This window comes from Oryzias latipes, chromosome 2 (assembly GCF_002234675.1).
Source record: "Oryzias latipes chromosome 2, ASM223467v1".
In the NCBI taxonomy this organism is placed as follows: domain Eukaryota; kingdom Metazoa; phylum Chordata; class Actinopteri; order Beloniformes; family Adrianichthyidae; genus Oryzias; species Oryzias latipes.
The window spans coordinates 24,713,101-24,719,762 of NC_019860.2; positions in this window are offsets into that span (position 1 = coordinate 24,713,101).

A 6,662-nucleotide genomic window follows, 5' to 3' on the forward strand; every position below is an offset into this window, starting at 1 on the left:
TAGAACAGAACATGAGAACAGATCATGAGAACAAAATATGAGAACAGAACATTAGAACAGATCATTAGAACAGAACATGAGAAGAGAACATGAGAACAGATCATTAGAACAGAACATTAGAACAGATCATTAGAACAGAACATGAGAAGATAACATTAGGACAGATCATTAGAACAGAACATGAGAACAGAACATGAGAACAGATCATTAGAACAGAACATGAGAAGAGAACATGAGAACAGAACATTAGAACAGATCATTAGAACAGAACATGAGAAGAGAACATGAGAACAGATCATTAGAACAGAACATTAGAACAGATCATTAGAACAGAACATGAGAAGATAACATTAGGACAGATCATTAGAACAGAACATGAGAACAGAACATGAGAACAGATCATTAGAACAGAACATGAGAACATCAGAACAGAACATGAGAACATGAGAACAGATCATTAGAACAAATTATTAGAACAGAACATGAGAACAGAACATGAGAACAGAACATTAGAACAGAACATCAAAACAGATCATTAGAACAGATAATTAAAACAGAACATGAGAACAAAACATTAAAACAGATCATTAGAACAGAACATGAGAACAGAACATTAGAACAGATCATTAGAACAGAACATGAGAACAGAACATGAGAACAGATCATTAGAACAGAACATGAGAACATGAGAACAGATCATTAGAACAGATCATTAGAACAGAACATGAGAACAGATCATTAGAACAGAACATGAGAAAAGAACACGAGAACAGAACATGAAAACAGATCATTAGAACAGAACATGAGAACATGAGAACAGATCATTAGAACAGATCATTAGAACAGAACATGAGAACAGATCATTAGAACAGAACATGAGAAAAGAACATGAGAACAGATCATTAGAACAGATCATGAGAACATGAGAACAGATCATTAGAACAGATCATTAGAACATGAGAACAGATCATTAGAACAGATCATTAGAACAGAACATGAGAACAGATCATTAGAACAGAACATTAGAACAGATCATTAGAACAGAACATGAGAACAGAACATGAGAACATGAGAACAGAACATGAGAACAGAACATGAGAACAGAACATTAGAACAGATCATTAGAACAGAACATGAGAACATGAGAACAGAACATGAGAACAGATCATTAGAACAGATCATTAGAACAGAACATGAGAACAGAACATGAGAACAGATCATGAGAACAAAACATTAAAACAGATAATTAGAACAGAACATGAGAACAGAACATTAGAACAGATCATTAGAACAGAACATGAGAACAGATCATTAGAACAGAACATGAGAACAGAACATGAGAACATGAGAACAGATCATTAGAACAGAACATGAGAACAGATCATTAGAACAGAACATGAGAAAAGAACACGAGAACAGAACATGAAAACAGATCATTAGAACAGAACATGAGAACATGAGAACAGATCATTAGAACAGATCATAAGAACACAACATGAGAACAGAACATGAGAACAGATCATTAGAACAGATCATTAGAAAAGAACATGAGAACAGAACATGAGAACAGATCATTAGAACAGAACATGAGAACAGATCATTAGAACAGATCATTAGAACAGATCATGAGAACAAAACATTAAAACAGATCATTAGAACAGAACATGAGAACAGAACATGAGAACAGATCATTAGAACAGATCATTAGAACAGATCATTAGAACAGAACATGAGAACAGATCATTAGAACAGATCATTAGAAAAGAACATGAGAACAGAACATGAGAACAGATCATTAGAACAGATCATTAGAACAGAACATGAGAACAGATCATTAGAACAGAACATGAGAAAAGAACATGAGAACAGAACATGAGAACAGATCATTAGAACAGATCATTAGAACACAACATGAGAACAGAACATGAGAACAGATCATTAGAACAGATCATTAGAAAAGAACATGAGAACAGAACATGAGAACAGATCATTAGAACAGAACATGAGAACAGATCATTAGAACAGATCATTAGAACAGATCATGAGAACATGAGAACAGATCATTAGAACAGATCATGAGAACATGAGAACAGATCATTAGAACAGATCATTAGAACAGAACATGAGAACAGATCATTAGAACAGAACATGAGAACAGATCATTAGAACAGATCATTAGAACAGAACATGAGAACAGATCATTAGAACAGAACATGAGAAAAGAACATGAGAACAGAACATGAGAACAGATCATTAGAACAGATCATTAGAACACAACATGAGAACAAAACATTAAAACAGATCATTAGAACAGAACATGAGAACAGAACATGAGAACAGATCATTAGAACAGATCATTAGAACAGATCATTAGAACAGATCATTAGAACAGATCATTAGAACAGAACATGAGAACAGATCATTAGAACAGATCATTAGAAAAGAACATGAGAACAGAACATGAGAACAGATCATTAGAACAGAACATGAGAACAGAACATGAGAACAAAACATTAAAACAGATCATTAGAACAGAACATGAGAACAGAACATGAGAACAGATCATTAGAACAGATCATTAGAACAGATCATTAGAACAGAACATGAGAACAGATCATTAGAACAGAACATGAGAACAGATCATTAGAACAGAACATGAGAACAGAACATGAGAACAGATCATTAGAACAGATCATTAGAAAAGAACATGAGAACAGAACATGAGAACAGATCATTAGAACAGAACATGAGAACAGATCATTAGAACAGATCATTAGAACAGAACATGAGAACAGAACATGAGAACAGAACATGAGAACAGATCATGAGAACAAAACATTAAAACAGATCATTAGAACAGAACATGAGAACAGAACATTAGAACAGATCATTAGAACAGAACATGAGAACAGAACATGAGAACAGATCATTAGAACAGAACATGAGAACATGAGAACAGATCATTAGAACAGATCATTAGAACAGAACATGAGAACAGATCATTAGAACAGAACATGAGAAAAGAACACGAGAACAGAACATGAGAACAGATCATTAGAACAGAACATGAGAACATGAGAACAGATCATTAGAACAGATCATTAGAACAGAACATGAGAACAGATCATTAGAACAGAACATGAGAAAAGAACATGAGAACAGATCATTAGAACAGATCATGAGAACATGAGAACAGATCATTAGAACAGATCATTAGAACATGAGAACAGATCATTAGAACAGATCATTAGAACAGAACATGAGAACAGATCATTAGAACAGAACATTAGAACAGATCATTAGAACAGAACATGAGAACAGAACATGAGAACATGAGAACAGAACATGAGAACAGAACATGAGAACAGAACATTAGAACAGATCATTAGAACAGAACATGAGAACATGAGAACAGAACATGAGAACAGATCATTAGAACAGATCATTAGAACAGAACATGAGAACAAAACATTAAAACAGATCATTAGAACAGAACATGAGAACAGAACATTAGAACAGATCATTAGAACAGAACATGAGAACAGAACATGAGAACAGATCATTAGAACAGAACATGAGAACATGAGAACAGATCATTAGAACAGATCATTAGAACAGAACATGAGAACAGATCATTAGAACAGAACATGAGAAAAGAACACGAGAACAGAACATGAAAACAGATCATTAGAACAGAACATGAGAACATGAGAACAGATCATTAGAACAGATCATTAGAACAGAACATGAGAACAGATCATTAGAACAGAACATGAGAAAAGAACATGAGAACAGATCATTAGAACAGATCATGAGAACATGAGAACAGATCATTAGAACAGATCATTAGAACATGAGAACAGATCATTAGAACAGATCATTAGAACAGAACATGAGAACAGATCATTAGAACAGAACATTAGAACAGATCATTAGAACAGAACATGAGAACAGAACATGAGAACATGAGAACAGAACATGAGAACAGAACATGAGAACAGAACATTAGAACAGATCATTAGAACAGAACATGAGAACATCAGAACAGAACATGAGAACAGATCATTAGAACAGATCATTAGAACAGAACATGAGAAAAGAACATGAGAACAGAACATGAGAACAGATCATTAGAACAGATCATTAGAACACAACATGAGAACAAAACATTAAAACAGATCATTAGAACAGAACATGAGAACAGAACATGAGAACAGATCATTAGAACAGATCATTAGAACAGATCATTAGAACAGATCATTAGAACAGATCATTAGAACAGAACATGAGAACAGATCATTAGAACAGATCATTAGAAAAGAACATGAGAACAGAACATGAGAACAGATCATTAGAACAGAACATGAGAACAGAACATGAGAACAAAACATTAAAACAGATCATTAGAACAGAACATGAGAACAGAACATGAGAACAGATCATTAGAACAGATCATTAGAACAGATCATTAGAACAGAACATGAGAACAGATCATTAGAACAGAACATGAGAACAGATCATTAGAACAGAACATGAGAACAGAACATGAGAACAGATCATTAGAACAGATCATTAGAACAGAACATGAGAACAGATCATTAGAACAGAACATGAGAACAGATCATTAGAACAGATCATTAGAAAAGAACATGAGAACAGAACATGAGAACAGATCATTAGAACAGAACATGAGAACAGAACATGAGAACAGATCATTAGAACAGATCATTAGAAAAGAACATGAGAACAGATCATTAGAACAGATCATTAGAAAAGAACATGAGAACAGATCATTAGAACAGAACATGAGAACAGAACATGAGAACATGAGAACAGAACATGAGAACAGAACATGAGAACAGAACATTAGAACAGATCATTAGAACAGAACATGAGAACATGAGAACAGAACATGAGAACAGATCATTAGAACAGATCATTAGAACAGAACATGAGAACAGAACATGAGAACAGAACATGAGAACAGATCATGAGAACAAAACATTAAAACAGATCATTAGAACAGAACATGAGAACAGAACATTAGAACAGATCATTAGAACAGAACATGAGAACAGAACATGAGAACAGATCATTAGAACAGAACATGAGAACATGAGAACAGATCATTAGAACAGATCATTAGAACAGAACATGAGAACAGATCATTAGAACAGAACATGAGAAAAGAACACGAGAACAGAACATGAAAACAGATCATTAGAACAGAACATGAGAACATGAGAACAGATCATTAGAACAGATCATTAGAACACAACATGAGAACAGAACATGAGAACAGATCATTAGAACAGATCATTAGAAAAGAACATGAGAACAGAACATGAGAACAGATCATTAGAACAGAACATGAGAACAGATCATTAGAACAGATCATTAGAACAGATCATGAGAACAAAACATTAAAACAGATCATTAGAACAGAACATGAGAACAGAACATGAGAACAGATCATTAGAACAGATCATTAGAACAGATCATTAGAACAGAACATGAGAACAGATCATTAGAACAGATCATTAGAAAAGAACATGAGAACAGAACATGAGAACAGATCATTAGAACAGAACATGAGAACAAAACATGAGAACAGATCATGAGAACAGATCATTAGAACAGAACATGAGAAAAGAACACGAGAACAGAACATGAGAACAGATCATTAGAACAGAACATGAGAACATGAGAACAGATCATTAGAACAGATCATTAGAACAGAACATGAGAACAGATCATTAGAACAGAACATGAGAACATGAGAACAGATCATTAGAACAGATCATTAGAACAGAACATGAGAAAAGAACATGAGAACAGAACATGAGAACAGATCATTAGAACAGATCATTAGAACACAACATGAGAACAGAACATGAGAACAGATCATTAGAACAGATCATTAGAAAAGAACATGAGAACAGAACATGAGAACAGATCATTAGAACAGAACATGAGAACAGATCATTAGAACAGATCATTAGAACAGATCATGAGAACATGAGAACAGATCATTAGAACAGATCATGAGAACATGAGAACAGATCATTAGAACAGAACATGAGAACAGATCATTAGAACAGAACATGAGAAAAGAACATGAGAACAGAACATGAGAACAGATCATTAGAACAGATCATTAGAACACAACATGAGAACAAAACATTAAAACAGATCATTAGAACAGAACATGAGAACAGAACATGAGAACAGATCATTAGAACAGATCATTAGAACAGATCATTAGAACAGATCATTAGAACAGATCATTAGAACAGATCATTAGAACAGAACATGAGAACAGATCATTAGAACAGAACATGAGAACAGATCATTAGAACAGAACATGAGAACAGAACATGAGAACAGATCATTAGAACAGATCATTAGAACAGAACATGAGAACAGATCATTAGAACAGAACATGAGAACAGATCATTAGAACAGATCATTAGAAAAGAACATGAGAACAGAACATGAGAACAGATCATTAGAACAGAACATGAGAACAGAACATGAGAACATCACAACCCAATGCCTCCTTGGTGGACACTCAGCATTAAAGGGGTGGATTGGGGGGGCAAACCACCAAACATCAAAGTGCAGCTGTGTCTGCAGCTCACCGCCCCCCCAGGGGAGGGGTC